At 43.3% G+C, this 27,979-nt stretch overlaps 1 protein-coding gene and 1 pseudogene across 2 annotated transcripts in view; one reads left to right on the top strand and one right to left on the bottom strand.

The window, feature by feature from the left end:
* Positions 1-27,979, top strand: part of KCNK13 (potassium two pore domain channel subfamily K member 13) — a 116,028-nt gene that overhangs the window by 71,136 nt on the left and 16,913 nt on the right. The window lies entirely within an intron of this gene.
* Positions 22,026-23,841, bottom strand: LOC116557895 (annotated as a pseudogene). Its single transcript, XR_004271747.1, has one exon. The product of XR_004271747.1 is annotated as a methionine aminopeptidase 2 pseudogene (transcript).

Genomic DNA, 27,979 nt, shown 5'->3' with positions numbered 1-27,979 from the left:
GATTGCACCACTGCACTCCAGCCTGGGCGACAGAGCCAGACCCTCTCTCAAAAAAGAAAAATATACATATATATATATATATATATATATACACATATATATATATATACACATATATATATATATATATATACAATTCAGAAATGTATCAAGTGTAAAGTCCTATTGCAAACTCTACTACCCCAAAATAACTACTATTAGGAGTTTTCCCTCTATCCATACAGGTCTTTCTGTCCATGACTGAAACATATGTTACCATTTTGATTTCCAAATGGGATCATATTATTTATGGAATTCTGTAACTTTTCTTTTTCCCAATGTGCTGATGTCATATGGTTGATAAAATATGACAATGTGTACTTGACATGGGATTGCTGAGATCTCAAAGATGCCATGTACAGCTGTGTGATGAGCGCACTGCACAAAGGCCCCCAGCTGAGGGGTAAATCCGCCCTGCATGCACTCCATAGCCTGCACCCATGGGGGCTTTTTTTCTCAGAGGGGAGTCTCTTTCCAATTTGCACAGATTGGTGCTATTTTCGCTAGTGACATCTCTTTGACTACTAGTAAGAGGTTGCTTCCGTGCTCATTTAAAAATGAGCTTAATTTTCTAGGCCAGCACAGTGGCTCACGCCTGTAATCCCAGCACTTTGGGAGGCCAAGGCAGGCAGATCACGAGGTCAGGAGATTAAGACCAGCTGGGCCAACATGGTGAAACCCCGTCTCTACTAAAAATACAAAAAAATTAGCTGGATGTGGTGGCGCATGCCTGTAGTCCCAGCTACTTGGGAGGCTGAGGCAGGAGAATTGCTTGAACCCAGGAGGCAGAGATTGCAGTGAGCCACTGCACTCCAGCCTGGACCACAGTGCGAGACTCCATCTCACAAAAAAAAAAAAAAAAAAAAAAGCTTAATTTTCTGTTGTATGGCCCAGAGGTTAATTTTCTGTTATATGGCCCAGAAGAAACAGCCAGGGGAAGAGTAAGGCCAGAAAGAAACCCAGGCAGTGTCTAGAAGGCAACAGTGGGTCTCCAGGGAAGTCAGCAAGGCACAAAGGGTTTGCTTCCATTAATCAGGCACAGTGGGGCCAAGAAGGCTCTGGAAGGATAGAATCACGTGGGACCAGTGTGGTTCAGGCATCCAGTTGGCAGTGGACAAGCAGCAGAGGCAGGTGAGGTCCATCCTCTCACAGAGCTTCCACTTTCTCGTAAGAAGTGTATAAATACATGAGAAGTAACAAGATGGGGCAAGTGCTGTCAAAAACAAACAAAACCAGACTGCGATGAGTGAATGCGGCTGGGAAGGGGGGCAGGCTACTCTTTAGGTGGCCATGGGTCTGGGGAAATGATATTGAAGCTGAGACCTGCAACCAGCGGTGTGAACGAGGAACTGGGAAAGAGCATTCCCGGCAGAGAGAATAGCAGGTGCCAAGGCCCTGCAGTGGGCCAGGGTAGCTGAGGCACAGTGAGCGAGGGGGAGGGCGTGACGAAGTGAGGCTGAGGATGAGGCAAGAGTTCAAGCATGCAGGGCCCTGTAAGGCAGTGAGGAGCTGGGGTTCTTTCCTTTTGTATAGCGCAGTGTCATTGAAGGATTCTAAGCAAGGGATGATGAGATACAGTTTATATTTTTTAATGATCCCACTCATAATGAAACATTAACGATTTACTCGGAAGCTGAGAGGAAACAGTGTTGTACGTGGCAAGAAAAGAAGCAGAAAGGCCCGCTGGGGGCTGGGGCGGTGGCTCACGCCTCTAATTGCAGCACTTTGGGAAGCCGAGGCAGGTGGATCACTTGAGCCCAGGAGTTCAAGACCAGCTTGCGCAACATGGCGAAACCCCATCTCCACTAAGAATACAAAAATTAGCTGGGTGTGATGGCACACGCCTGTAGTCCCACCTACTTGGGAGGCTGAAGCACAAGGATCACTTGAACCTGGGAGTTCAGTCACACCACTGCCCCCCAGCCTAGGTGACAGAGCAAGACTACATCTCAAAAAAAAAAAAAAAAAAAAATCCGCTAGAAACATGTGCAGTGGTCCAGCCCAGCAGTGTGATCTTTGACTGTGGGGTGACCATGCAGATTGCGGATAGTGAGTTGAGATGTTGGGATGCAGGATTCACCGTCTCTGAGGAAGCAGGCACATTATCATGAGAGACTGGAGAAATAAGGGTTAAAACAGGCCCCTTCACTTTGGGGTTTGAGGTTGGAGGGTGGTTATAAGAACAAGGAGAAAACCCACACCTCAGAGCCTCTGAGCCATCATGCAAGGCTCCTTAAATTCAAGAAGTAGATTCCCTCAGTGCCTGTTCTCACCTATAGAGTAATAGCCTTAAGAGACTTGTTCCTTTCTTCTGGTTCTTGAAGTCCTACCACCCATCAAGCAGATTCTCGTCCTTGAAGGCCCATTGAGAAGCAATGCACCATACTACAAAGCAGTAATTTAGATACTGGGGGAAGAGGGAACAAAGGAGGGGTGCCATTAACTGTTAAACATTGGTGCAGGGCTGGGGACTGAGTCATCATCCCTTCCAGACGAGTCACCTCTCTCTAAAGAGAGAAATCTGGTACTAAAACTGGAGAAGCACGGAAATAAACTGAAGCTCATTTTATTTTAATGTCGCACCCTTGAAAATCCCACAGGATTCCCTCTAAAATCCTGCTGTACCCTCTGAGTTATCTGAGGAAGATTAATCATGCCCGGTAGAGTTTGTGGATTAAGGATTTGCTTGGGAACAGGATAAATGTGCTTGTGACTTCTGTATGTTTTAAGTTCCGTGATGAGAAATAAATCAGCAAAGGTCATTCTCTCCCTGGGGCAGTGGATGTTTTAATGATCATTCCTCTGGCTACTTTTGGCAGAGTTCAGAGTAAGTAAGTAAATGATAGCAACTTTGAGGCAACATGTGACAGAGGGGACTTGAGCCTCCTGCAGCCCTCAGCCACCCAGCTCTCATGTTAGAGGAAGGCGTGTTATTTCTCAACTCACCAATTTAAGCTCCTACCCATAGCGAATGAGAAGGAAGGGCATCACTCCACCACCTGCCACCCCATCCCCTGGAAATGGGGGTCCTCCTGGACACTCTAGCTTCTCCAGGTCAAAACCAAGAGAACTGGACCCTGCTAGCAGCCCCTCCTCCTCCTTTCCTTGTCCATCCCCCAGGAAGTGGCTCTAAAGTTGACTGCATTCTCAGGAGAGCTTTTCTTCAATGCAAACACACACAAGAAAGTGGCGTCACACTTAAGCTTCATAGTATAACCAGAGCTATTTGTTTCAAACCAGAGCTTTTATTTCTTGCAGCTTTATTGAACTATAATTGAAAGACAATAGTCTGCATGTATTTGACAATTTAATGAGTACACAAATGCATACGCATACATGCATTCCTGAAACCACCTATGCTATTTAGGTAAGGAACAGATGCATCATGCCCAAGCATCCTTATGCCCTCTTGTTTTTTTTGTTTTGTTTTGTTTTGTTTTTGAGATGGAGTTTTGCTCTCATTGCCCAGGCTGCTGTACTATGGTGCAATCTTGGCTCACTGAAACCTCAGCCTCCTGGGTTCAAGCAATTCTCCTGCCTCAGCCTCCCAAGTAGCTGGGATTACAGGTGTGTGCCACCACGTCTGTCTAATTTTGGTATTTTTAGTAGAGACAGGGTTTCACCATGTTGGTCAGGCTGGTCTCAAACTCCTGACTTCAAGTGATCTGCCAGACTTACCTCCCAAATTGCTGGGATTACAGGTGTGAGCCACCACACCTGGCCTTATGTCCTCTTGTAACTCAGCTCTCCCTTCCCCGTTCCCAGGTAACTAGAAATCTGCTCTCTGTCACTGTGATTTACCTTGCATTTTCTAGAATTATGCAGAATTGGAATTGCACAGTATATGTTCTCTTTTGATTGGCTCCTTTCACTCAGCAGAATCATTTTGAGATCTATTTATATTGTTACATGCATCAATGATTTGTTTTCTTGCTTTGGCTGCCCCATTTTTTAAGCATCATTTGTTAAAAACATGTTTCATTTCCAAGTGTATTGCCTTGGCACTGTAAGGGAGGAAAAATACATTTTCCCTGTACCCTCCTAGGTTCTTAAGTTGGCCCCATAAATTAAGCTGATGAAAGATGGATTAAACAAACAGAGGGTTATTAACATGTCAGGGAACCAAATAAAGCAGGAACGGCCAAGAAACAAATCTCTCAAACACCGAACTGGGAAGGAAGGGGTGATTTATTTGGCCAGGAGCAAGGCGTCATAGCTGCCTAGCAGCCAAGCTCATCCAACAAAGAAAGACCCCGCCCTTATAAAGGCTTACAACTCTAAAGATCACGCGTGAAGGGTCTTGGGTTTATAACTTTAGAAATTACATGCAAAAGGGTCTTGGTCCATGGAGTAGGCATGGGGTAGGGGTTTGATCCTGTTTAAGTAAAAACAATGCCTTCTGGAAAGATTTCCTCCATATCATGCCTACAACCTACAGGAGGGCGATTAAGGTGGTGCCAGCCTGCCAGCCCTTACTTCAATTGAAATGAAATGTGGAAGTCAACGGGAAGGTGGTCTTAGATGCTTAGGTCTCCCTCTTCAATTAACATGTGCTTACGTATGGGAGTGTTCACTGGTAACAACAAGGCTGTTTAGGACCTGGGCTTACATAGCGCCTTAATAAAAGAACAATATATTTTTAAAGAAGTGACAAGACAAAGGGAAATGACTACAAGTTTCTAGGGGAACAAATTATGGGAAGGTAAATATACGGGGGAACTAGTGGAAGATAAGGGCCAGTTAATAAGGTTTGTTACATAGATTCCTCTGGTTGAATTTGCTGGGTTGATAAAGATCTAGAGTTGTCTCCTGAGATTAATGTCTGTCCTTCCTGGTAAAGAAAAAAGGTGGGGACACCTTTACAAATTTATGTCCCTATTTTAGGAAAAGAACAGAAACTTCTTTGTTTCTCTCTCTCTCTCTCTCGACAGGGTCTCTCTCTGTCTCTAGGGCTGGAATGCAGTTGTGTGATCTTGGCTGGCTGCAACCTCTGCCTCCTGGGCCCACACCATCCTCCTCCTCAGCCTCCCAAAGTGCTGGGATTCACAGCTTTTTAAATATCTGCTTCTTCTCAATTGCCTTCAGCTCAGAATAATCCTTATATCAAAGCAGCATCTTTAGGGTGGCATATTCTGCTACCCTTCAGCACCTTTGTAAAACAATCATTTGATCGTGTATGTGTGGGTTTATTTCTAGACTCTCTTGTGTTCCACTGATGTACATGTCTGTCTTTACACAATCACATTATCTAGATTATTGCATCTGTACAAGAAGTCTTGAAATCAAATAGTGTAAGTCTTGTTAAAAGAAAAACTTTAGGCAAATTAAATTTTGTAGAGTTTAATTGAGCAAAGAACAATTCACGAATCAGGCAGATCCTAGAACCAGGACAAATTCAGTGAGACTCTGGGGCTGCTATGTGCGTGGTTAATATTTTGAACAGAAAAGTGGAAGAGATGTACAGAAAACAGAAGTGAGGCAGAGAAAAAGAGCCCAATTGGCTCCAGCATGGCATTTGCCTTACTGAACACGATTTGAAAAGTTGGCTGCTGGCAACTGATACTACACTGAGACTCAGCAAAGGCAAATTCCTATTTGCTTTTCAAATTGTTTATGCACTAAGTTAGGTTGCAGTTCACTATGTAGGACTTGGACGGAGGCCTCTAAAGCCCAAATTTAGTTTAACAGTCTGTAACGTTGTTCTCTTTCGAAGTTGCTTTGTCATTCCAGGTTCTTTGTATTTCCATGTGCATTTCAAAGTTAACTTGTCATTTGCTATAAAAATGCTGCTGGAATTTTGATTAGAGTTGCATTGAATTAATCTAGGAGAACTGACATCCTAACAAAATATTGTCTTCTAATGCATAAACATGACATATCTCTCTACTTATTTAAGTCTTTAAGTTTCTCTCAGTAATCTTTTATAGTTTTTAGTGTACAGATCTTGTACATCTTTTGTCAAATTTCCCTAAGTATTTTATATTGTTGATGCTATTGTACATATCTTAGTTCCATTTTTTTATTGTCTATCACGAGTATATAGAAATAGAATTGTTATATTTTGTCTCCTGCAACTTTGCCAAACTTATGTATTAGTCTTGATTCTCTGCTAGATTCCACTGGATTGTCTACATAGACAGTTATGTCTACTGTGAATGAAGACTGTTTTACTTCCTTTTTTTGAGGCAGAGTCTCACTCTGTCACCTAGGCTGGAGTGTAGTGGGATGATCTTGGCTCATTACAATCTCTGCCACCTGGGTTCAAGCCTCCTGAGTAGTCCGCCACTATGCCCTGCTAATTTTTGTATTTTACAGGAGTCCACCACTATGCCCTGCTAATTTTTGTATTTTTAGCAGAGATGGGATTTCTCCATGTTGGCCCAGCTGGTTTCACTACTGACCTCAAGTGATCCACCCACCTCAGCCTCACAGAGTGCTGGGATTACAGGCTTGGACCCCCCTGTCTGGCCTCTGTTTTACTTTCTCTACAATCTGCTTTTTATCTCTTTTGCTTGCCTGATTGCACTAAAACCTCCAGCACAATGTTGAATAGAAATGGTGAGAGTGGATATCCTACACTTGTTCCTGATTATAGGACCCTGCTAAGGAACACATATTTTATCCTATGAGCCAGAGAGTGCTAATAGAGAACTTTAGGAAGGAAGGTAATAAATCAGATTCATTCTACTAATCATCACTCAACTTGTAAGATGCTGGACAGAATGAATAACAACACACCATCCTTGCTATCTGGCAGCTCCCAGTCAAATACAGGAGGTCAACATTTTGCACTGAACTGGAAAGACACTGTAAAAGTGCTATTTTGGTGGCAAAATCCAGTTGTGCCTCCCTGAGAGATGAATAAGGTCAGGAAAGGTTTATATATTACATGGTGTATTAGTCCATTTTCATACTGCTATGAAGAAATACCCAAGACTGGGCAATGTATAAAGAAAAAGAGGTTTAATGGAGTCACAATTCCATGTAGCTGGGGAGGGCTCACAATCATGGTGGAAGGCAAAGGAGGAGCAAAGGCATGTCTTACATGGCTGCAGGCAAGAAAGCGTGTGCAGGAAACTGTCCCTTATAAAACCATCAGATCTCGTGAGATTCACTATTACAAGAACAGCATGGAAAAAACCTGCCCCCATGATTCAATTACCTCCCACCAGGTCCCTCCCATAACATATGAGGATTATAGGAGCTACAATTTAAGATGAGATTTAGGTGGGGACACAGCCAAACAGTATCACAGGGTTTGCCTATTGCTGTGGCTGGGGATAAGCAATGAGATCATCATAGGCATGGTGAGATATGAAGAAGGCTTACACCAAGGTGCTTGGGTCATGATGATGGAGAGAAGAATTCAGGAGGCATTTTTGAGAAGGAGCTTGAGTACACACTGAATTCATAGACATGGGAGAGGGCAGAAGATGATTGTAGTTTCTAACTTGATTCCACAAATGCAAATAGAGCACTTACTATGTCCAGGCTTTGTGCTAGGCACTGGAACATAACAGCAATCAAGTAATCCACAGCCTTCCAACGGTTTAGCATCTAGTAAGTGAGACAGACAAGTAAATCAGCAATTACAATACAGAGCTATGGCTACCAGAGGGGTGTGTACACATTGCTCACATAAAGATACATAAGAGCTCACAAGAGGGACCCATAATCTAGTCTTCAGAGATTTCATGGAATTGTAATGATTAAACCAATTTGAAATGCACTGTCAAAATTCCCTAGCCAAAGAAGGGAGTGGAAAAGTGAAACAGGGTCTCAGGCTGAGGCACAGAAGCTGGAGAGGATGTGGCTTGTTTGGGGATGATAGTTCAGTATGGCTGGTTTTGAACCTGGGAAGTCCGGTTATACAGCCCAGGTACTTAACTACTATGCTCTCCTGTTAAAGGTAAGATCTGGGCCAGGTGTACTGGCTCACCCCTGTAATCCCAGCATTTTGGGAGACTAAGGACAAAGGATTGTTTGAGGCCAGGAGTTCAAGACAAGCCTAGGCACCATAGCGAGACCCTATCTATACAAGAAATAAAAATAATAATTGCAATAAAGGTAAGATTCTCAATCCATATCTCAAAGGTCTTCATGAATGAGACACTCCAACCTGCAAAATCCAGAACCAGCCACTTCAGAGAAGGTCTGTCTGATGGACAGGAAGGCAGCTTTCCAGTTTCAAGTGGAACTTCTTCAAAGAAGCCCATGGTTAGCAGAGTGATAGGGTTTGAATTTGTGTCTCTGCCCAAATCTCATGTCGAATTATAAGCCCCGGTGTTGGAGGTGGGGCCTGGTGGGAAGTGATTGGATCATGGGAGCACATTTCCCCCTTTGATGCTGTTTTTGTGATAGAGTTCTCATGAGACCTGGTTGCTTAAAAGTGTGTGGCATGAGCCAGATGTGGTGGTGGATGCCTGTAGTCCCAGCCACTGGGGAGGCTGACACGGGAGGATCACTTGAGCCCCAGAGGCAGAGGTTGCAGTGAGCCAAGATCATGACACTCCACTCCAGCCTGGGTGATAGAGCAAAACCTTGTTTCAAAAAGAAAAAAAAAGTGTGTGGCACCTCCTTCATTCTTCCTCCTGCTCACGCTTTAAGATGTGCCTGCTTCCCCTTCACCTTCCACCATGATTGTAAGTTTCCTGAGGCCTCCCCAGAAGCTGAGCAAATGCCTCCATACTTCCTGTACAGCTGTGGAACCATGAACCAATTAAACCTCTTTTCTTCACAAATTACCCAGCCTCAGGTATTTCTTTCTAGCAATGCAAGAATAGCCTAAGACACAGAGCCTCGAAAGTAACCTATTTTATTTTTTTACATTCCCACCAACAGCGTACAAGGATTCTCTCTTACCGCATCATCAACAACACTTAACCTTTTTGGCGGCAAAAGCCATCTGAACAGGTGTGAGGTGATATCTCACTGTCATTTTATTTGGCATTTCCCTGATGATTAGTGATGTTGAACATTTTTTTCATGTAATTTTTGGCCATTTCTATGTCTTCTTTTGAGAAATGTCTGTTCAGGTCCTTTGACCGTTATTAAATTATCTGTTTTCTTGCTGTTGACTTGTTTGAGTTCCTTATATATTTTGGATATTGGCCCTATATCAGATGTGTGGGATAGAAATATATTCTCTCATTCTATAGGTCATCTTTTCACTCTGATTGTTTTCTTTGCTATGCAGAAGCTTTTAGTTTGTTGCAACCCCATTTGTTTATTTTTGCTTTTTGCTACCTGTGCTTTTGGGGTCATATGCAAAAAATCATTGCCAACATCAATGTCAAGACCCCCTTCTATGTTTTCTTCTAGTAGTTTTATAGTTTCAGGTCTTATGTTTAAGTCTTTAACCCATTTCGAGTTGATGTTTGTATATGGTATGAGATAAGGGTTCAGTTTCATTCTTCTGCATATGGATATCCAGTTTTCCCAATATCATTTATCGAAGAGACTGTCCTTTTCCCATTGTGCATTCTTGGAACTTTTGTCAAAGATCAATTGACTGCAAATATGTGGATTTGTTTCTCGGCTCTATTTTATTCCATTGGCCTATGTATCTGTTTTTATGTCAATACTGTGCTGTTTTGGTTACAGTAGCTGATATGGTTTGGCTGTGTCCCCAACCAAGTTTCATCCTGAATTGTAGCTCCCATAATCCTGACATGTTGTAGGAAGGACCAGATGGGAGGTAACTGAATCATGGGGGCAAGTTTTCCCATGCTGTTCTCATGATAGTGAATCTCACAAGATCTGGTGGCTTTATAAAAGGCAGTTACCCTGCACACATTCTCTTGTCTGCCACCATATAAGACATGCCTTTCCTCCTCCTTTGCCTTCCACTATGACTGTGAGGCCTCTCCAGCCATGTGGAACTATGAGTCCATTAAACCTCTTTTCCTTTATAAATTAACCAGTCTCCGTTATGTCATTAGCAGCGTGAGAATGTTCTAATACAGTACCTTCATAGTCTGTTTTGAAATCAGGTAACATGATGCCTCCAGGTTTATTCTTTTTGCTCAAGATTGCTTTGACTATTTGGAGTCTTTTGTTATTCCATATGAATTTTAGGATTGTTTCATAAGTAACCTATTTTAATTGACATAGAGTCTCCCTGTTCAAGGAGGTTTCATTCTATGGGTTTCTGAGGCCTGGGAGATACGTAGCACAGGGTCATGCTGGACTGCATTGTAGTAAGGGCCTGGTCTGGGCCTTGACATTTCCCCAGCTTTGCCCCTCTGACACCCAACTCTGCCCGTCCCCATTGGTACCCTGCTGGTACTTGCCTGAGCACACTGTGCTCTTCCTGTGCACTAGAAGTTCCCTGAACCTGCAGTGTTTCTCCTGTTACTCTACCTAGACCACATGATTCTTCTGGCCTCAGCGCAGACATCCCCCACCTCCCAGGGGAAACCTTTTCTGAGTTCCCTGACCCTCCTTCCCCTGGCCTTCTTAGACCCCAGTCAAAATTAGGTGTCCCTCCCACTGTACTCCGTAAAGCCCCAAGAATCAGTAGGGCTTAGTGATAAGGCACTGGCTTTGGAGTCAGAAAGACTGTAATTCTCATATTGGCTCTGCTTCTTTCTAGCTGTGTGACCATGAGCAATTTCTTTGACCTCTATAAGTCTCTGTAAAATAGAAACTTAATACCAGTAGTACCTAAATCACAGGCTCTTGAATAAAATGATCCATGTAAAGTTTATAGCACAGAGCCTGGAACTTTGTAAGTCCTGGATAAATACTGTTGCTGTTGTTATCATCACCATAGTTTACTTATCCTTGTTTGTGGGTCTATTTTCACTATTGCACTTGCAGACAGGAACTGTGTTTACTTTTTTGTCATGATCTAAGTACATAGCACATAACCTGGCATGCACTGGGCATGCAGTGAATATTGTGGTATGAATAAAGTTTCCATTTATGGAAGACCCTCCATCTGATGTCATCAGGAGTACTGAAAGGGGAATCATGAGAAGAAACATGGGCTGGAGTCTGAAGGCCTCTGAGCTGTGAAGATGAGCTTAGATCTGCCTCAACTTAGAGGCAGGGAGCTGTCTTCAGGTGTGGCAGCCACATTTCTATGCTCTGTCCAGCCTTTCTCCCAAGAGCAGTGACATCTGGCAGCCCTCGTCTGCCCACCAAAGAATGTGCTTAGAGTGGGCCACCCAGCCTCTGTCCTGGGGTCACCATGTGGTGGTGGGTGGGTCTTGGCATGGATCTTGCCGCCTGATGTGGTTAGTTTCAGTTGGACCCAGGCTCTTATCTGGTCTGCGTCTATCCTCTGACTTCAGTCAGGATTTTATCTTTGCTTCTGCCTGACCCTAATTAGGCAGCATGTGTTCTATTTGGTTTGCTCTGAAACCATAAGAATGTTCTGCCCTTGCCAACAATCCTGAATGATCTCTACCAACACTGAATGTGGGCTTTCCTACCACAGCACCACTTCTACTACCCACAATGCCATGCTTTCTTACCCACAATGCCTGCTCTCCTACCCACAATGCCTGTTCTTCTGCCCACAATGCCATGCTCTCCTACCCATAATGCCTGCTCTCCTACCCACAGTGCCTACTCTGTTACCCATAATGCCATGCTCTCTGCCAAGCATGTATTCTACTAGCCTCGCCCATTCTGCAGTCTATTTCCTGGTCAGCCCTGTCCAGCTGCCATTGCGTGACTGGTTACAATAACAAGAGAGGATAAACAGGACCATTCAGACATACACAGAACTACCAGAGATATCAATAAGAATGGGTTATAAAAAACTAATCAATTTCTTCACATAAATGTTTGCTTCTGGGTTAAGGACATTTGTAAATCACTTATTCTCTAGGTAATTTTATAATTTTCCCTTGAATACTTGCTTATTCTATTAACTTTATTAATTTAATTAGCTAGCCCTTCCCATATGAGATATTGCATTGGAAAACTTAGGTGGGAATGATTGCAAAAGCTGTACAGGAAGAGAGGAATTTAATCTGACTATGTACAAGTGAAAATAATATTTGTTGAGCCCTTATTCTATTTCAGGCATCATCCAAGGCTCTGAGGGTACAGCAGTGAATCTCTCTCCTAGTGGAACATACACTTTAATAGGAGAGACAAGAAACATATAAATATCTAAAATAGATGGTGTATCATACTGGTGATATGTGTAAGAAAAAAATTTATGATAAAGCAGAAAAGAGGGATGGGAGTTCAGTTTTCTTTTTTTTCTTTCTTCCCACCATCTCCCCCACCCCAAGATGGAGTTTCGCTCTTGTTGCCCAGGCTGGAGTGCAATGGCGTGACCTCCACTCACTGCAACCTCTGTCTCCTGGGTTCAAGCGATTCTCCTACCTCAGCCTCCTGAGTAGCTGGGATTACAGGCATGTGCCACCACGCCCGGCTAATTCTGTGTTTTTAGTAGAGACAGGGTTGCTTCATGGTGGTCAGGCTGGTCTAAAACTCCTGATCTCAGGTGATCTGCCCACCTCAGCCTCTCCAAGTGCTGGGATTACAGGCATGAACCACTGCTCCTGGCCACTCAAGTTTTCTTTAGAGTGGTTGGGGAAGGCTTCACTGAGAAGGTGGCATTTGAGCAAACACATGAAGAGGTGAAAGGATGAGCCTTGTAGCTATCTGGGGGAAGTGCAGAGAAAGCAATCAGTGCAGAGGGTACCTGGCATGGAGGAGGAACAGCAGGGAGGCCACGTAGCCAAAGAGACTGAGTGAACAGTGGAGGGGCTGGAGAAGTTAGAGGTAGAATTGGGGAGGAGAAGATTGCGGCAGCTTTGTGGGCTCTTGTAAAGACTTTGGTTTTTACACCAGGTGAATGGGGGCCAATGGAGAGTTTGGGGCTGCAGGGTGCATGATCTGACTTGTTTCCGAAGGATGGCTGTGGCTGTGTTCGCAGACTGGAGAGGATGGCTGCACGGGGACCATTCAGGAAAGACAGAATGTTTTGGACCATGGAGGTGGCAGGAAAGGTGATGAGAAATGGTTGAGTTCTGAATATATTTTGGTAGGTAAAACAAACAGGATTGCTTGATGGATTGGATGTGTCAGCGAAAGAGAGGAGTACAAGATGACTGTTTTAGGCTTCAACAACTGGAAGGGGAAAGTTGCTATTTACTGAAAAAGGAAAGACTGTAGGTGGATCAGATTGGAGGGGAAAGAAAGGAATTCCATTTTGGACCTGTTAATTTGAGAATCACTATTACATAGCCAAGTGGAAAAGTAAAGCAGTCAGCTGGATACACGAGGATGGAGTTCAGCGGAATGAGTTCAAACTAGAGATAAAAACTGGAAGAGAGGCCAGACATGCTGGCTCATGCTTATAATCTCAGTATTGTGGGAGGCCGAGGTGGACAGATCACTTGAGGTCAGGAGCTGGAGACAAGCCTGGGCAGCATGGCCACCTCTACCAAAAAGATATGAATATTAGCCAGGCATGGTAGCATGCACTTGTAATCCCAGCTACTTGGGGAGCTTGAGGTGGGAGGATCACTTGAGCCTGGAAGGCCGAGGCTGCAGTGAGCCACTTTTGTGGCACTGCATGCCAGCCTGGGTGACAAAGTAAGAGTCTGTCAAAAAAAAAAAAAAAAACCTAAACGACATCAGCATAGAGATGGTATTTAAAATCATGACACCACATGATGTCATCAAGGGAATGAAGAAAGAGTGGAGAAGAAGCCACAGGATTGAGGGATGGAGCACCCCAATACTTAAAAGAAAGATGAAGATGAGCTAGCAAAGGAGACTAAGAAGGAGAAGGCAGTGAGTTAGGAAGAAAATCAGAAGAGACTTGTGTCTTGGAAACCAAAAGGGAAAAGTAATTTAGTATGCCAAAGGAGAAGGCCCGAGAATTGAGAGGCCAGGCCAGTGTTTTGCAAGGAGCAATTGATTCTCTGTGAATACTGAAGCCACACAGAACTGTGATAGGAACAGTTTTGATGAGAAGGACAACTGTGAGCCAGGGACCGAAATATTCAAGGAATGGGGGTCGAAACAAGGAGGAGCAGCAGACACATTAGATACTTCATTTCACTGAATCTGTCCCATGGTCCTGTGGGGTATTACAATCATCTCATTTCCCAGATAAGGCACAGGGGAGGTTAAATACCATATCCAAGGTACATGAGTGGCAAAAGCAAGATGTGAGTCTGTGCTCTTGGTGGTCTCCTGCCTCACATGCAGGAGGCCACCTGCTCCTTTCTCCAAGCTGGAGTTTTTCAGCCCTGACAATGTATGTCTTGAGGGTATCTTCCAGTTTGCTGTATTGGGGTCCAGGGCAGCGGTATACTTCCTCACGTTGCATAAATGCATAGGTTTGGATTCTGGATAAACCAGAGTTTATTCTATGTACAAATACATGTAGAAAGTGCCAGGAAGAAATCTCATATAATCAGACACTCCCATCAGTGCAATTTCAAAATAATTTGTGCTTATTTTGATAATTCTGATGTACTGCAAGAATCTGAAATGCCATCTGGACCATCAAAGAGAATTTTAAATAAAATCTGGTAGAATTTATGTGATGAGCACATTCTGATACACTGATAATTGCACATTTGTATCTACTATCTATTGTAATCCTCAGTTAACCAGAGTATTAATTGAACCAAAACATTCTGGATAAACAATCCACTGTACTTGTGCAGACCCTTTTCATCCCATTAAAGTCATCCTGTCTTAGTAGTCAAGCACATTGTCACCAAGAAAAAAAAAGTGTTGGCATTTATTTAACTTCTAGTTGTTTAGAGATGGAGTCTCGCTGTGTCACCCAGGCTGGAGTTCAGCGGTGCAGTCATAGCTCACTGCAGCCTTGAACTCCTGGGCTCAGGCAGTCCTCTCACTTCAGCCTCCTGAGTAGCTGAGACTACAGGCATGTGGCACTACACCCAGCTAATTTTTAAAATTTTTTTTGTAGAGACGGGGTCTTGATATGTTGCCCAGGCTGGTCTCAAACTCCTAGACTTAAGCAATCCTCCTATCTTGGCCTCCCAAAGTGCTGGGATTATAGGCATAGGCCACCATACCTGGCATGGCATTGATTTTTTTTTTCTTTTCTTTTTTTTAAGACAAAGTCTTGCTCTGTTGCCCAGGCTAGAGTGCAATGGCACAATCTCAGCTCACTGCAATCTCTGCCTCCCAGGTTCAAGCGATTCTCCTGCCTCAGCCTCCCAAGTAGCTGGGATTATAGGCCTGTGCCACCACGCCCAGCTAATTTTTGTATTTTTAGTAGAGGCAGGGTTTCGCCATGTTGACCAGGCTGGTCTCGAACTCCTGACCTCAAGTGATCCACCCACCTCAGCTTCCCAAAGTGCTGGGATTACAGGTGTGAGCCACTGCGCCCAGATAGCATTTGTTTTTTCGAAGTATCAGATGGCAGTGGCAGTAAGCCCCCGACCTTGGGAACTCCTGCTGGTGGTGCATGGTCCCATGCCCTGGACTGAGCTGAACAAATCTTAAGGCTGATTGCAGGTCAGAGGGGAGGTGACCACAGCAGAAACAGACCTGCCAGTGACCCAGAGCCATGGTTGCCCAGAGCACCAGGTCCTCCTGTGAGAAGCTGGTGAACATACCAGGGCTGGCCTGAAGTGTTCCATCTGCCCTGACAAGACATGTCCCCAGAGACCACAGTTAGACTGTGGGAAATGCCCACACACACGTGCCCTCCCAGCTGGTGTCCATCAGGAAACGAGGTGGGAGAACAAATATTATTCATTTATTATCTGTCTCTGATAAGAGAGAGAAAACAACGTGGGCTAAGTCAAAGTTCCTAAAAGGAAGCATTCATGACTTGATCCAGGCCTTGACCTGTAAATGTGGCCAGCTCTTGGCTAAGTGTTGAGGGCCAGAAGGGAAGGGGAAAAACACCAGGATGGGCACAGTCCTGCTTTTGAATAGTTTACGCCTTGTTTTCATGTTTCCTTCCTTGGCTCCCAAAAACTAGAGAAAAAAATATATGTCAGAGAAGGCCCCCTGGAGTGCAGTGTTTGAGAAGTGAGTAGGTGGGGTAGAAGAGGGAGATGGTGCTCTTCCTCTCCTCCTGCTTGCCTGCCTTCCTTCTTTCCAAATATTTGACAAACATTGTCCTCAAGTCAAGGTCTCCATCCTCATGCTGTATGTACTATTGAGGGAGACATGCAAACAACGTGGCAAGCAACGTAGCCACAGCCTGGGACAGGCTGTAAGAGGAAGACTTCCTCAGAACTGGATCAGAGTTGAGTAGAAAAAAAAAGAAAAAGTGAAATCCAAGCCAGGTTTGGTGGCCCACACCTGTAATCATCCCGGCACTTTGGGAGGCCACAAGGTAGGAGAATTGCTTGAGTCTAGGAGTTCGAGACCAGCCTGGGCAACAGACTCAACTTGGTCAGAGTTGAGTAGAGTTGATCAGCCCGGCTCCTGGGAGTCTGTGGGCCCCCAGTTGGAAGAGTCCACACTCAGGAGCTCCAGAACCTCAACCAGCACGCTGTCTTAGTCCATTCGTGTTGCTTTAACAGAATACCCTAGACTGGGAAGTTTATAATGAACAGAAGTGGATTGGCTTGCAGTTCTGGAGCTGGAAAGTCCAAGGTTGTATGACTGGTATCTGGCAAAGGCCTTCCTGTTGTGTTATCCCATGATGGAAGAGCAAAGACAGGGTGACAGAGAGTAAGAGATCAAACTCACAACCTCAGGCCCTTTTATAATCAGCATTAATCCACTGAGAGTGGAGCCCTGATGACCTAAACACTTCCCATTCGGCCCCACTTCCCAACACTGGTGCGTCGGCGACTAAGTTTCCAACACATGTTTTTCCAGGGACCTATTCAAACCATGACAATAGCTATGACCTTTTTGCCCTGATTAGACATCAGAAATGAGCCAGGACTGAGGGCCTGCCTGTCCCTTCTTTCCAGGAGTCTGCTGCCCTCGGGGCCATAAGCACAACCAATCAGGCAGATGGCCTGAGTCTGTCTGTTCTTGATAACTGGTTCTTGTCAAATACAAGTGGAAATGCGATTCCAGCTGTAGGAGGGCAAAGGTGTGATTAGATGAGAAATCTTCCAAGGTGCACAATGGAAGACCCAATTCACAGAAAGCGGTACTCAGCAAACTCAGGGCTTGGCACTGTAGTTGTCAATCACAGCCTTCCTTAGAAGGGCAAACTCTTAGAACTCTAAGGCACATATCTCGTGCTTTATCTATATTAGGTTATTCATTCCTCACAAAAGTCCTATAAGGGTGTTGCTGTTAGTATCATATTTTACAGAAGAAGAAATTGAGAGACAGAAGAGGTTAAATAATTTGAAGGTTAGAATAATGACCCAAAACTGCTGGGGTGTAAATTCCCCCTGTATCCCTTTCAGGTGGGTGTCCTTGGGTGAGTGACGGGTCTGAGATCTGAACCCATATAACCTGACTCCAGACTTGGTATTCTTAATAACTGCGTGTGTGTAGGTGGGCGTGTGCGTGTGTGTGTGTGTGTGTGTGTGTGTGTGTGTGTGTGTGTATGCATATGGAGGGGACTGTGGGTCAAGCCTCTGCTTTTGAGAGCTTAAACCTTAACAGAAAATACAAAGATTTACTGATTAGGAACTCAATTCAGGCCTTCAGGCTACAGCAAAATAAAAATGTACCCAATTTAGGAAGAGAAATTACTTTTCCTGTGAGGAAAGTGGAAGAGAGATGTATTCAAGTGTATTACCAGCCTATGGTAAATACCTAGACATTGATGGAACAACCTGGTACTTTAGATAAATTCAACGGCTTTTGTGTCCTCAAAACCACTTCTGCAAAGTTAATGGAGGCTTTCTGTTGCACCTGCCCTAATTCCCTTTTGCCTTTGTGAATAAACTCATCTAGAAGACCCAAAAGCACAAAAAGAGAACTGACTTTTCATGAACAATTACATGTAATAATTTAGGGTATCTGGTATATGCTGAGCTCACAGCTAAGGGTTCATGAATGACTGTCCCTGTGAGGCCAGGGGCTGTGGAAGCAGAAAGGGCATGTAGCAAGGGCCTTGAAAGATGACTACATATATTTTGAGTGACTTTTTATTTTTATGTTTGGGTATATGGAAATGTTAATATTTTTTTCTAATTAGAAATGGAACACCCATGCCTGTAATCCCAGCACTTTATGAGGCCAAGGCAGGCAGATCACCTGAGGTCAGGAGTTCAAGGCCAGCCTGGTCAATATGGTGAAATCCCATCGCTACTAAAAATACAAAAATTAGCCATGTGTGGTGGTGGGTGCCTGTAATCTCAGCTACTTGGGAGGCTGAGGCGGGAGAATTGCTTGAACCTGGGAGGTGCAGGTTGCAGTGAGCTGAGATTGCACCACTGCACTCCAGCCTGGGCAATAAGAATGAAACTCCATTTCAAAAAAGAAAAAGAAAAGAAAAGAAAAAAAAGAAATGTAATACCTTTCCCCCCTGCCACTAATAATCAGTTGTGAAAAAATATTATTCTTTTTTAATATGTACCCAAAAGAATTAAAAGCAGAGACTCAAACAGACATTTTCACACCCATGTTCCTAATATTCACAATAGCCAAAAGGAAGAAACAACCCAAGTGTCCACGGATGGAGAAATGGATAAACAAAATGTGGTCTATACATACGATAGAATGGTATTCAGCCATAAAAGGACTGAAATTCTGATCCATACTATCACATGAATCAGCCTTAAAAACATCATGCTAACTGGAAGAACCCAGACACAGGAAGACCAACATTACATGAGCCCACTTATATGGGGTACACAGAATAAGCAAACTTATAGACAGACAGTAGAATAGAGGCTGCCGGGGGTGGAGGTGAGGAACAGGGAGTTGTTGTTTATAGGCACAGAGACTCTGTTTGGGATAATGAGAAAGTTCTGGAGCTGGCTCGTGGTGATTGTACATATTGTGCATGTACTTACTGCTACTGAACTGTACACTTTAAAATTGTGAAAATGGTAAATTTTATGTATATTTTACTGCACTAAAAATAATAAGAAAACAAACACCCAAAAAATATGTATGGTGGGAGAAAAGATTCCATCCGCAGTAGCTACAAAAGCTATGAAATAGGAATCAGTGTGACAAGATTTGTGCAGAATTCGTATGAAATAATTACAAGATTCTACTAAGGCTTATGTTTAAAAGGTTTCTATAAATGGAGAGAGAGAGAGAGAGAGACACTGTGTTCCTGGTGGAAAAACTCAGTTTGGTAAGGATGTCATTTCTCCACAAATGAATCTCTAAATATAAGGCAACCCCAATCACAATCCAAATATCTTTTCTGGAACTTAACCAAATGATTCTAAAGCTCATCAGGAAAATTGAACATGAAATAAGCAAGGACAGCTTTAAAAAAAAAAAAAGGAAAAGAAGAGGGGTGAGGGAAGAGCCTTCACAAACATTAAAAAAAGGAGAACTTGGCTGGACCTGGTGACTCACACCTGGAATCTCAACACTTCGAGAGGCCCAGGAAGGAGGATCATGTGAGCCCAGGAGTTCAAGACCAGCCTGGGCAATATAACAGGACCCCATCTCTACACAACCTCAAAAAACGTAGCCAGGCTTGGTGGTGGTGCCAGCTACTTGGGAGGCTAAGGTGGGAGAATCACATGAGCCTGGGAGGGCGAAGCTGCAGTGAGCTGTAATTTTACCACTGCACTCCACCCTGGGCAACAGAGTGAGACCCTGACTCAGAAAAAGAAAAGAAAAAAGAAAACAGTCTGGTTTTGGTACCAGCCCCAGGATAGACAATGGATCAATGAAACAAAATATGAAATCCAGAAACAGATAGAAGAATTTTGTCTCTGATAAGTGGCATTTTAGGAGAGTGGAGAAAGAATGGACTATTCAAAAATGGTGCTACAGTGCCTACACATGCGGCAAAATTATAGAGAACTAAAGACACACACACACACTAGCACAAGTCAACCAGGGGAAAAGGAAAAAAGATAATTGGATTATATCAGTGTCAATATCCTGGTAGTGATACTATGCTGTAGTCTTGCAAAATGTTCCCATTAGGGAAAACTGGGTAAACTATAAACAGAATCTTTCTGTATTATTTCTTACAACTGCTTGTCAGTCTGCAATTATCTCAATAGAAATTTCAATTTAAAATAGTAATAAGAAAAATAGACTATTTTTAAAATGTTAGGTGCCTGCAATTAACAAGGAATTAAATATTGCATTGTTTTTGAAAAGTACAGCCATAAGTGAATACTGGCATATTCCTAGAATAAGGAAGGAAGGACTTCAGTTTCTGTGACCCCAAAAGCCAAGAGCCACAATAAAAGAAATTTATTTGCCTACATGAAAATTAAACTTTAGCATAGCAACAAAACAATTATACACAAATAAAAGACAAACACAAATTGGGGAAAATATTGGCAACATATATAGAAGACAAAGAGTTAACTTTCTTAAAAATATATAGAGAGTTCTTACCAACCAATAAGAAAAACCATAAATACCCTAATAGGAAATTGGGCTAAAAACAAGTAGGCAATTCACAGAAGAAGAAATACAAAGCCAGTAGACACGTGAAAAATGTAGGCAAAGACGCAGAATCTGCTGGAGAAAGAACATGCAAATTCTGGAAGAAATATAGGTTAAAGGAGCTGAGAGGTGATGTTTTATTTGCTGATAACACTGAACTCTGCATCTGGCATGTACTAGATGCTTTACTAATGTTTATTGAATGAATAAGTGGAAATGAAGAACACAAATGGCTTGTCAAGGAGAAGGGAAATTCTAGATGTGGGTAGGAGAGAAAAGTAGAGGCACAAGGCAATTATTAAGGAAGAGAAACTCAAGTTAGGTGAACTCAGTAAAACTAGAAATTATGTCATCAGAAGCAAACTCCTTTGTCTCAACTCCCAGCAGCCTCCTGTAAAAAGACACTCAGACAAGAGAGCCTCTGAGATATCGTTCAGGGTTTAAATCGTCCTCTTCAGTGCCTTCTGTCTGCATCTGCAGCTGCTCATCCCTCTTTCTTTTGACCAGTGGATAACAATGACTTCGCCCTTTCCTAGCCGCATGCTTGAGCCACCGAGTTAGACCTCACTGAGCGTAACGGTGTGACACAAAGCGCATTGGGGGCAGGATGAACTTTGTGGTGTGTGCTGGGTGCTTCACACTTGCTAACTGAGTTGGCAGTTCCATCTAACTTCACGTTTCTACTTTTTTTTTTTTTTTTTTTTTTTTAGATGGAATCTCACTCTGGCTCTGTAGCCCAGGCCAGAGTTCAGTGGTGCAATCTCGGCTTACTGCAGCCTTCGCTTCCTGAGTTCAAATGATTCTCCTGCCACAGCCTCCCAAGCAGCTGGGAGTACAGGCAGGCACCGCCAAGCCCAGCTAATTTTTGCATTTTTTAAATAGCGATGGGGTTTCACCATGTTGGCCAGGCTGGTCTCAAACTCCTGACCTCAAGTGATCCTCCTGCCTCAGCCTCCCAAAGTGCTGGGATTACTGGCATGAGCCACTGTGCTCAGCCCACATTTCTACTTTTAAAAATTACTTACCAAAGACCCCGGCATTTGGGGCAGCAGCCTGGAGTTCATGGGAGGTATCTGTCTTCAGTCTCTGCTCCCTTTGTGGAAAAAGAGATCCTAATGAATCAGCCCATTCTTTCCCCATGACTGGCTAAAATGCCATTGCATTACAATATTTTGAACTTGTCCTCTGGCAGTTCAGTTATTAAGCCAATCCCATGTGTGCCACAAATGTCACAATGCTTTAAAGAATGGATCTACACTGGCTTTGGGCAAAGGAAAGTTACAACTTCTTTCTGACACTAACAATACTAAAATTAAACATTTTTAAAGAAAGGCCTCAAAAGAACCCCCCCGCCAAAGAACTGTTTCTTACAGAACAGTGATTCATTTAGCTATTCCCAGAAGGTGCCTCCAAAAAGAATGAGGTTTGAGTTGTATCTTTTTTTTTTTTTTTTCCGATCTGAAAATGTCTTTATTTTTTAGAAAATGGATTCCAGGAAGGTTAAAAGCAACACCAGAGGGTATGGGTGCAGAACTGGATGTAGTCATTCAAAGCATTCAAGTAAGAATATGGCAATATAAATATTCAAAAAGTATCTCTTAGGTGTTGAAAACAGAACGTATAAGTCATTCCTAACTAATTTGAGCTTTATAGCATTTTCCTAGACAGGAAGGGGAGAACAGTTAACATTTAAAAGTCCTGAAAGCTTTTTCCTTGGTTAATTACATTAGACGGTTTGCCTTTGATCAAATTCCTTCTTTTTTTTAAACATGGATAAAAGTATTACATGGGTCCACTGTTAAAACAGACATGTTGCAAATTAATTCCGGTATAATGGTTTCCAACAAAGCTTAGAAAATAAAGGTGTTGAGGTGGCTTTGGACTAAGTTTAATAGTCCTCTCCTCTGCTGACAACTTCTTTGCATGTTGGATGCAACAGTATGGTATGCTCAAATTGAGCTGTATACGATCCTTTAATATCACATAATGGTGGATATGGATCTACAATGCCCAAGTCACACAGATTCTTCAGAGCCATCAGGTATTTACTTTCTCCCAAGCGATCCAGCCACCTGCGGCAGAAGGCAAGAGTGCCAAAGTTTTCATTGATGACATTTAACAAGTGTTTTGTTCTTGGAAGCCTTATTGGCACATGTCCAACATCAAAATTTTTCCTGTAATGTGAACATTCCATATCATCATGAACAACACCTGTTCCTGTACTACCAAAGGTTTCAATTGCATATACTTCTCCTTCCTCCGTTCTTGTTGCCTCCCCTCCTTTCACAATCGGCACGGTTTTCCCAGCATGTATTCTATATTGCCCAGTTGAATGTCCATTTAGATTACGGATTGGTTTCACTTGATATGTCTTCCCATCTATTTCAACTTCATAGGACTCCATAACTTCTTGGATGGCCTCACCAACATCACATAGACGAACATCAGTTCCAGCACACTTTATTCCAGTGTTAGCAGCATCTTTTACAGCTTTTAATAATGCATCATATTTGGGATCAAAAGTGACAGTAAAAGCACAGTCAATAATCCTACCACTTATATGTGTTCCAAAGTCTATTTTACAGATGTCATCATACTGCAATACTGTCGTGTCACCGGCATTGGGAGTATAATGGGCAGCACAATTATTGAGAAAACATCCAGTAGGAAATGCCAGGCCTGCATTTAATCCATTCTCTTTTATTAGCTTGCGTGAACAGTCTTCCAACTTTTCACAGATTTCTATCATTGTCAACCCAGGCTTGATCCAGCTCATTACGTATTTTCTAACTTGTCGATGTGCTTCTGCAGCTTCTCGAAAATCATTCCAAATCTCTTCACTAGCCTGATCTAATGCTTTCTTTTCTTCACTTGTAGTTCTCCAGGCAGCTGTTCGCCCATCTTGTGTGGGTGGGTATTCGCATTCTTGTCCTTTGGGAAATACATTAGGATACAGGTCACATATTGGAACTGAGGGAGGGTCTGTTTGAACCTTTGGTCCTCTCTTCTTCTTCTTTTTCTTCTTCTTTCCAGTTGCTCCATCTCCATCACCATCTCCATCTTCATCATCCTCATCTCTTTCTTTATCCTCCAGTGCTTGTCTTTCCAACTGTCTTGCTGCTTCATCCACTGAGGCTCCTGATTCTTTATCAGGTTCCTGTTGCCCTGCTGCACCAGCCCCTTTACTCTTCTTCCTCTTCTGTCTTTTTTTTTTTGGCTGCTTCCTCAGCCGTAAAGGCAGCTCCCTCTTCCCTGTCGTCTGGATCCAGGTCGCCATTCAGGTGGCTCCCAGAGCCCGCTGCCTCCTCCACACCCGCCATGTTGCCCGAGAGTGAGTTGTATCTCTTTAAAGACTCTTTTAAAGAAATGGAAGGAAGGAGGAAGAGAAGAAAGACAAGAAAAAGAGAGAATGGAGAAGAAAGAAGAAAAACTAAATTTTCTACTGTGGGTGGTTCCCTAGAGCTACTGTCATAGCAAATGTGAGGTGTTTGCCAAACATTTCTCAGAAATTGTAGGTAATGCAATACACCTAGTGATACAGTAGTACCATAGGAAATTTCATGACTTTGTAGGAAAGAGCTACAGACTGAAAGAACACATATTGTAAATAACACATTTATTTCAAGTCTTTATGATTCTGTCATTTTGTATCCCTGGGCCATGCTTTATTCTTGACATTTAAGTAAAACCATAAAAGAGCCATTAATCTTTTGTAGGTCTTTGACTTTCAAATGGGGTTTCTGGAAGCACGAGGGTCCCACAAAGAGGTCTGTATTAGTTTGTTTTCACACTGCTTGTTCAGTTCACAGTGTATTAGTTCATTTCACATGCCCATTACCCATGGGTAATTTGTACATAAAAAAGGGTTTAATGGATTTATATTTCCTTGTGGCTGGGGAGGCCTCACAATCATGGTGGAAGGCAAGGAGGAACAAGTCACATCCGACATGGATGGCAGCAGGCAAAGAGAGAGCTTGTGCAGGGAAACTCCCATTTTTGAAACCATCAGATCTCATGAGACTTATTCAGTATCATGAGAACAGCACAGGAAAGACCCACTCCCATGATTAAATTAACTCCTACTGGGTCCTTCCCACAACACATGGGAATTCAAGATGAGATGTAGGTGGGGACACAGCCAAACCATATCAGGGCCCAAGAAGCTGCCATGGAGAGATGGAGGGTGCCGATCAGGGTGGGGCTGGGACCCACCCTAGGCCAAGAAGAATAGCTCATCCCCTTCTGCTTTTTACACCAACTGCCACCTCTCCAGAGGGGCCTTGCATACCTCTCCTTTGCAGCAAGAAATTCGAAAAGGCAGGCAGATTAGCTTATACCTGATCTAGAAGTCCATCAAAATAAAGATATCATTGTCAGCATCCCTCAAAATGTCTTAGAGCCAGATTTTCTCACTCATGTTAAAGAAGAGTCACAAAGCCACCTTTCATCGGTTACATGCCCTGCGTTGGTAACATTCTACTTAACTGAACCATTTCTTCTCAGTCTGAGGGAGGACAATTTAGTTCAAGAGAGAACATAATTATATCTGCTTGCTTTTAAGGAGTAGTTTCACAATTTTAGAAGTTAAGAAGCACTCGAATTGGGACACCTCCTTGAGATAAGTAAATCACATTGTTTTTCACCTTAAATGAGGGTAAAATCAGAAATAATGGCAGCATTTACTGCTTCTAGCATTCATTCCAACCATCATCATGGCTGACTGTGAGGAGGGAAAGTTTGTGAAAGCAGAAAACACAGCACTAAATGCCCACATGATGCAGTAACTCTCTCAGCGAAATGAAATGCTTTAAATTCCTCTTCGGGAGCTGATGCACTCTGATTCCCATGCAGCTGATTTTTGTTACTTCTGAGTGCAGGAACTACTGTGATTTGTAGGAAGGCAGATGACTTAAAGAATCTCCATTCGTCGCACCCTAGTTTTCAACTTATGCAGTTAGAATAGCTGTAATTTATTTTTCATTTATAAACGACTTGTTGCTGAAGAGTCTAGAAACATCTCCATAGTTCAGAAGTTACTTGGAAAATGGTTTAATCTGTGCTACACTCATAATCTTTATTCAAAGATGCTTACTGTTATGGAAATGAGAGAGGAGTCATCATCCTAAAAATATCGAATTCCAAAAATATCCTTAACTTTGGGAAGAACTGGTAATCTCTGTATTGATAGCAGTAACTGCTGCAAAATGATAGCTCAGGCATAGAGTGGAAATACGCTCCCTTTGGCTTACCTGGCAACTTTTAATATGCTTTAAATCAGCCTGTAATGTATTTTTTAGTTGAGAAGTGTTACAGATAGAAATTTTCTTTGGGTTACCAGGTGCAGTGACTCACACCTGCAATCCCCAGCACTTTAGGGTGCTGAGGTGGGTGGATCACCTGAGGTCAGGAGTTCAAGACCAGCCTGGCCAACATGGAGAAACCCTGTCTGTATTAAAAATACAAAAATTAGCCAAGTGTGTTGGCGGTCACCTGTAATCCCAGCTACTTCGGAGGCTGAGGCAGGAGAATCACTTGAACCCAGGAGGTGAATGTTGCAGTGAGCCAAGATCGTACCACTGCACTCCAGTCTGGGCAACAGAGCAAGACTTCATCTCAAAAAAAAAAAAAAAAATTAAGAAATTTTCTTTGGGTAGACTGTGGATCTACCTGCCTGGCCTATGGGAGGAGAGCTGCAGAGTCAGCGTGAGTCCTCCCCAGAATCCTGGGATGATGGCATGAGCAGCATGAGCTCCAATTCATGCCCTGCACACCCAAATCACAGAATACTGGCCCTGGAAGATTCTTAGAGCTCATCTGAGACACCCTACCCTCATTTTACTAAAGGGACAACCAGAAAAGTTGTGGGCATGACACAGAATATTAACTGGGTCTGCACCCAGGCCCTAATTAGCTAGCTACTTTACTTTGAGCAAGTTACTTAACCTCTGTGTACTTCAGATTTCTCAAGTGTAAAAGGGGGATGAATGGTTCCCGCCTCTCAAGATTGGCATGAGGATTGTGGGAAGCACCAAACTCAGTGCCTGGCTCTGAAAAGCGCTCTCTGTGCACAAACTGTCATCGTGACTGTCCTCCTCATCATGGCACAATTCTGACAGTCAAACAGCTTTGTGCTCGGGGACCTAGAGAGGTGTAGCCTTTGTACTGCACTCATGAACCAATAGGCCAGGAGCGAAGGAATAACTTCCCAAAGGCAATCTGTTGTCATTGTTTTTCTCACCACTAGGTAACACAGATGTAAAGAGTGCAGTTATCCTGAAAGCATAACATGTTTTGAATTACTTAATTGCCAGTCCTCCTCTGGTCTGTTAAATCACAGAACAACCCTGTCTTGAATGGAAAACTCCAGAACAGTGATTCTCTAGCTGTAGGGTAATCATTGTTATAAATACAGGGAAGTGGACTCAATCCCAGACATGGTGATTGGAAGGTAAGGCTTAGGAATCTGCATTTAAACAAGCTCCTCAGATGGTTTTTTTTTTTTACCAATGGTTAAGGTGCCACACTGGAAAACACTGCCTAGAACACCGGGGATTCAGGCCTGCTCATTCACCAAGGCAGTTCACCAAGCTAGCAAATACCCCTGCCAAAAGCTGGTTTGGAAGTGACTGCCTCAATCCTCTATCATACTGCCACATTTCCCTCTTCCTACCCCCACCCACTGCCAATAATCCCAAACCTCATTTTACAAAAATAAACTGGGACTAGGACCTGCCTGGCTCACGTGGCAGAAGGTGTATTGGCTGGGAAGCATCACTTTCCTCTGTTCACTTCCTTTATCACTATAGGTCATGTAGGAAGTTGAAGGTCCTTGAATACGTTGGAAGTCAGTTTCATCCAAAGGAAGAAGTGAGCAACTACCTTCCTGTCGGCCACAAGGCCTCACAGTGAAGCCAGAACTTCTGAAGACAGCTCATTTTACATACTGTGCCATCTGAAATGTTTTCTGCATCACATACTAACATACAAAGGAAGTGAGGGGTCTACTGTGGTGGCTCACATCTGTAATCCCAGAACTTTGGGAGGCTGAGGGGGGCAGATTGCTTGAAGCCAGGAGGTTGAGGCCAGACTGGGCAACATGGCAAGACCCCATCTCTACAAAAGATACAAAAATTAGCCAGGCATGGTGGTGTGTGCCTGTGGTCTCAGCTACTGAGGAGGCTGAGGTGGGAGGATTGCTTGTGCCCAGGAGGTTGAGGCTGCAGTGAGCCAAGATCGCAACACTACACTCCAACCTGGATGACAGAATAAGACCCTGTCTCAAAAAAAAAAAAAAAAAAGTGAGGGTTGTTTTTGCTTCCAGGACCCCAGAGATAATTGTTTCCTTCACTGGGTTTTGTTGGGGAATAGGGACACCATTTTTAGACTCTTCCCCAGGCAGACTTGACTTTTGTTGCCTTCCACAGACCAACCCTGTCTACCCCAGTGCTGTGACCCTAACTCG

The sequence above is a fragment of the Sapajus apella genome, unplaced genomic scaffold (genome assembly GCF_009761245.1).
Source record: "Sapajus apella isolate SASKATOON/1434 unplaced genomic scaffold, GSC_monkey_1.0 scaffold20, whole genome shotgun sequence".
Classification (NCBI taxonomy): domain Eukaryota; kingdom Metazoa; phylum Chordata; class Mammalia; order Primates; family Cebidae; genus Sapajus; species Sapajus apella.
This window is presented reverse-complemented; position numbering and strand designations above follow the sequence as displayed.